The following is a 6,536-nucleotide window of genomic DNA, read 5'->3' on the forward strand; positions in this document are numbered from 1 at the left end:
TGTACGCAAATATAATTAATTCTCTTTTTACTAGGTTTAAATTTAAAATTAAAAGTATATTATTAAATAAATCTTATTATAGCATTCGATGCTTTTTGATTGATCATAGTTTGTGGTATCTAGTTTGCTCACTCATTTTCATGGTTCAGATTAATGTATTTATAAAATATTGTTAAATTTGATTTTTTAATAAATAACTGTTTCTGGTCGGCTTTTTTCAACAGATTAACATTTATAGTTGGTGTTAACTTGTAATGTTAAAACAATAGACGGTTTAATAGAAGGCGTCAATGCTTACTTAAATTTAAAAATTGATATTGCTGAAAAGAAAGGTTAGACAATGAAAGGACGGGTAAATGCATTGAGAAGGATATTTGTTCGGTCTTATATAAGACGAACAGACGATACGGTACATTGAATTTTAAGCTGGCGCATTTATTTGTGGAGCATGGATGCTTCGATAAATAACTGTGTCGTACAAGGAGTCGACAATTATGTGACACCAAAGTGACGGCTTCGAGACCACGACGCCACACTTGTTCATGAGTTTGTAATATGATTACATAGCTAGAGAAGTCATGAAACACTTCTCTATTATAGAAGGATGTTGCTAAATAAGTTTGGGTTAGCGAATATCTGAACTTTTCATCTGCAACCAGATATTTGGAATTCGTATTATTTCTGTCTTTATTTTCACCCTACGGACGCCCATTGCAAGGAATAGGCCTTCGCACGACCTTAACTATGTCGTTGGTTCACGTAATCGGGTGCCGGCTAGTGGTCACCACTTTAGAACCTTGTCGTAGTATTATATCCGTAGATTTCTAAACAGACCTGCTTCCAAAAGCAAGCTGCTTTCAAAGGATCTTTTATCTTCCGATGACTTTAAAAAGGTCGTATGTTCACCTTGTAAGTAAACATCCTACGTTGTGTTGTTGTGCCGATTCGTGGCCTCTTATCCAGATGTTTAACGTCATAGCAGTCATGATCTGTCTTGTCAATCTTCTGGGCTATGTCGTTTACAGATATTTACATCTGGGATTACATCTTGTAGAAATATCCCGAGCATAGCTTTCATCATTGCCCATAAAAAATTGTAACCATTGTATACCATAAAAAATATTTTAGACAAAAATCAAGTGTAAATGTAACTGTTGAAATAAAATAAATTTATGTAAGTAATTAATTATTTATAGAAAGTGTATAAGCGTATATAATATAATTTTATTTTAATTACTCTCCTCTTTTTCTTTAGTAAATGCTTACAGATTAAATATGATAAATGCTTTTCAAAAGCTACTTATATTCTAGAACTGCCGGAACCGAGCGTCCCTTTCGCGAAGACGCTTTTTTTTAACCTAGCTTACATTGCTGTCCAAGTTGCATTTGATAACTCCGCGGTTTCAAAAGGACACGATGTAGATGGCGCTAGTCTAAAACCTCTGTTAGGAGAGCAAACATCGTGGGATCTTTGAGGTGCCTGGGCTCGAGTCGCTATTTATTACAGCTTCACGTTATTGGGACGAGGACGTTTGCATCTAAGCACTCCTTTGGGCGTCAGCCTAATCGACCTATAAATTTAGTGGTCTCAAAGAATCATCTAGAGTAAAAGCAAGTGCACGTCATGAAAATAGAATCAGATTCAACTCCCTTACGATGGCATTCTTCAATTTTATACTACGGCAATTTACAAAAAATAAATAAGCAATTACGAAAACGGTAAAACAGTAAAAGATAGAAAGAAAGTAGAATTGGAAACAAGATATTAGAAAAAATAAAATTAAATGTGACACCAACTGTGATAATATCCATAAATTTTATTAGTAAAAATAATTACTCAATACCATATTTGAAAAGTTAGGTGAAGGATGAAAAGGAGGTAACTGAAAATTGATGAGTATAAAGATCATGCGAAGTATGTTAGAAGACCGAATGAATGATCTTAAGAAGACTGAAAGACGATTAAAGAAAGAAAAAGAAGGACATGAAATAATTAACAACAAATTGCAAGTTCCCTGCTCCTGAACGATCTATGAACGAGGTCCATAAAAAAAAACTACAAGGATTCTTAACTTAACCCATATTGCAGATTTTTTTTACAAAGTTTTTGTTTTATGAACTTCTTCTGTTTATTACGTTGTTAGTTAGAGATATTAATTGGTATATTGGTATATCGTAATGTACAAAATTACCCACAATAGAGTTACTAATCTTAAAAAGCCTTGAGAAAGATCATATGCTTATTTTAATTTCTAGTGTTATGTATATCGCTATTCTTATTATTTTTTTATTTTCTTAGGTACCTAGACGCGACTGATATATATAGGGTGACTGGTTATAAATTTGAAAGCTTTAAATGTTTATTATTTAAGTATTTTACATATATTTTAAATCGTTTATCCGTGTGAAACACTTTTTGAATGCGATAGGTCAATAACTTCGTGGAAGTACTAAGTACGCAGGGAAGGTAGTATACAACAATTAATTTTAATATATAGTATTCCGAATTTCGAAAGCGCTTTTTCTTACTATATCATTACATTTTTATAATTTTTAAAACTATTGATTTTATATAGGGTACACTGTACGTTAATTGTCCGCAAATGATCTATACATTAGCCCCAATAAAGCTTTTACTTGAATATATACCGTTATAATATTTTCTTCACTTAACTTTGGTCTATGGAAATGTCTGACTAGTATTATAGATAACAAAATAAAGCTTAGGTCCTAATATACACAGTGTTTCGCCTATTGGTTGAGTCTTGTTACTAAATGATGACCTTATGCGACATACCTCAACTATACTTATTTACTAGTGCTTTGTTCAAACTCTGAGATGTTATAAATGTCATTAGAAATATAGCATTAGATCTCACAAATACAAAATTTAAATTCGTCTTTAGAAAGCACCAAATCTTCTTCTTCTGTTTATCTGCCGTCTTTTTATGACTGAAAGCCGCGTCCTTCTTCATATGCCTTGAAAGAATCGACGACAAACTCTTTCAACACTATCCTATACTTTACTTTTGTAAGGGCGGCAGCCCTGTTGAATGTAGTTATTGATTTTATTTGATCAGACCAACTGATAGCGGACAGGTGAACGCCCACGAGGACATGAAAAATATTGAGGTTAAATAATAAAGTTCTAAAATTTCATATACCATGTCAGTTTAAACATATAATGTTTTATAATGAACATGCAATATTAGTAAATATGTATCGGAGCGGGAAAATGTTATTCGATAGCACAGGTTTTTTTTTCGTAGAGTGACAAACATGATATAGTTAATACAGTCCAGATTTTAATACCCACCATACATACCTGCTTGAAAACACCGCTTACACGTGGTGTTGCAATCTCGTTCTGATCACTGAAAAATAATAAATTTTGTAAATTTTTAAATCAACACAAGAATTTTTTTTGGACGTATGAAAGAAACTTCAAGCCTTATTGACTAGATCACGATTGCTCAACTATGCTCGGAATTTCTTTGCGAGATTCTAAGTAGGAATGAGATCTGTCGACAAACAATAGTTATCGCAATATACCAGCAGATTGGCAGGTAGAAGTGGAAGTAGACAGGACACATGAACTCCGGGTCCTTAAGGTTATGGAGTGGACACTAAGGGCCAGCACGCGTGGCGTTAAACACACCCCCACAAAATGGACAGACGTGCTTGTCACGATCATCAGAAAACGTTGGTTGCAGGCCACTTCTAAGTTCTATAGTCAAAATCTATGGGTGAAAATAGAACGTGAATAAATTATTAAACAAAATTTTGGTCTTTGTGTACTTAAGACAGGATATTTTCCTGTCAAGAAAGGGCTTTAAAAACTGTGGTCATGGAATAATTTAAAAAAATCCATAGGCACGGTGAATACAGAGTAGTGGATGTTCTATGACTGCATCGATGAGTAGTTACACTTGAACACGTGGTTCCACAATAAAAATTATGTACATGATTCTTTAGAAAACGTTATTAGTACGTATTCGTTTTATGGTGTTCGGATCACGGAGGAATAATCGTTAAAAGGGAGAGGGTTGTATTAAGAACATAATCCTCAACGCGTGCCTGGTTCAGTTTGCTAGGTATTAATCGTATCTTTGGTAATGTATGTTGGTTATCCTCAATTGTTTTGTTTAGCCCTTTGTACTCATAATTATCATTACACCATAATATCAGTAGTAATTTTTACAATAAAATCACATACGCCTAAAGTTTGATCTGTAATTTGTTGTCACCAAAACATTAACGCAATACAATTCATTATTACTCAATTCTAATTCGTTTAAAATATAATATAAGATATAGCCGAGGCTTTCCGCGGGAACCCACTAGTTTAGTAAAAAAAAATTATAGGCTAGGCGTCATGAGCGATCTTTCATTTAAAATCTGCGAAATCTGGAATAGGCAATACGACAATCAGTGACATTAAAAACAGTATATGCTTTAGGTAAAAAAGTATGTCGTATAAATTATTTTGTAAGCATAATTATCGTCATTTAAGCTGTAAGTTTGAATATACGGCTTCCCATAATTCAATAGGTCCGGTTCGACACCCTTACAAAGTCGCCTGTCCTCTTTGAATGAACAGTCTATGCTACGCTTGCTGATCAATTATCTACATTTATCAATCTAAAGGCGTCGACGGTCATTAGTTCTGTGCGCTATATGAAGGTGCTAATCTGCTGGAATATGGCCACTACTTCATTGTCAGATCTCCTCATACCCGAACGATTTCGCAGAGATATTCCGAGTATAGTAATGGATATCTATGGTTCATAGAGCGACGGTGATCTTACCAATGAGACCCGTAGTTCCGTTCCGTATATGTTATATAAAGACAAAAAATTGTGTTTAAAAAAATTTATATATTAATTAAAAATTTACTAAACAGAGTTGTGAATTAGAAATTAAAGCAGAGGAAAAGAAACAACCTAGCAACTTATAATATCAATGAATTAATAAAAAAAAAACCTTGAAATATACTAATGAATTACTTTGCGTAGGAGAAGAGGAGTTAACATTGAAATCCCCTCTGACGTCAACAGCACAGACAGTTTTTTTTTTATTTTCATTAAGGTAATCGCGACGTGGATTTGTTTAATTTCGAAAGTTCATCCAGATATTAACCTGGACAATCAGAGGGCATGCCGCTAATATCGTGCGATAATCTGGTTGTTGTTAAAAATATCTGCTAATTTGGACAATTGAGTTTATCATCAAGTTAGCTTAGTGTGGATGTTCCTTCAAATACGTTGTTGTTTTTTTTTCTACAAAACCAACTCTTTTATGATACCCTTTAACATTTAAAATACAGGATGTCCACTGTTTAACATGTATGCCTGCATCCAATGTTTTCCAACGACCTTAACAAAGATTTTTGTTCCTCTTATGGGTGGAACTACGCTACGCTTCCCGTTACAAGGTCTTCGCTACCGAACCTTAGGACCTCGGCGACTATCTATTATGAGTGCTATATAATCTGCCCACTGATACTTCAACTTGCCGAGCCGCTCGGCTATGTCGTTTACTTCAATTCGTCTACGTATCTTAAATTTTCTCTTTCGATCTAGAAAAGAAAACATGAGCATAGTTTTCTCCAAGCCACGTTGAGCATCTTTGAGTTTGCTAATGCAACAGGGAGAAGCATACAATACACATATACTTAATTTACACCGAGTATAGCATTTTTATCTGACTTTCCCATTCGCAGTTACCAAAGTGCATTTCATCATAAGATTATTTGTCTTATACGTCAATATAATAATGTCACAAGAGCCTAATTTGACTTTAGGGGCTCCATGTAATAACATTTCTCAACCTATAGGTAAAAAATTTATATAGTTACGTAAGTTCAAAACGTTCTTTAAGAAGACCCTATACTGAACTCAGCTAGAGTTTTGTTCGTCACCACTTTAATTAATATTTTTTTAAAGTATTGAAGAGAAAAACAAACTATATATATGGAGGTGATAATAAATATTTTCTTATACATGGATAATTAATTTATCAAGTTAATATCTTGGACGTAGATCGAAGATTTGAACGTTTGAAGGCTGTTGGGGCCGAAAGGTTCTCGAGTGAGGTCAATGAGCCGATACATGCGGAGTAGGTAGGCCCACACAGGACATATTAAAGTTCCCGGGAAAATCACCGGATGAGGGTAGCGCAAGACTTGTCATAGTAACGATCTTTGGTTGAGTACTGTGCCTCGCATGGAGCGTCTATCGGCTCAAATTTAAGAAGTTAATTAACTTCTTAAACTTCAAATCGAAGATGTTACGCTTTCTCTTAAGTACAGTGCGTCTGATCATCATGAACAAACAACATGATTCATCTTAAAATTAACAGCAATACTACAAACGACTCTGGTCTTGTAGATGGTATTTAAAAAAAAACTCTTATATTATATTTATGCATGTTAAAATAAGAAAATGTTATTAAAAAATATTTTTAAAAATAAAAAAGTCCATGTCCGCAATATGCCGCTAATTCCTAGATTAACAATCCTTTACACAAATATAACG

Source organism: Battus philenor, unplaced genomic scaffold, assembly GCF_028537555.1.
Source record: "Battus philenor isolate CCGP_79_NKW_IND1 unplaced genomic scaffold, ilBatPhil1.0.hap1 SCAF_1, whole genome shotgun sequence".
Taxonomy (NCBI): Eukaryota; Metazoa; Arthropoda; class Insecta; order Lepidoptera; family Papilionidae; genus Battus; species Battus philenor.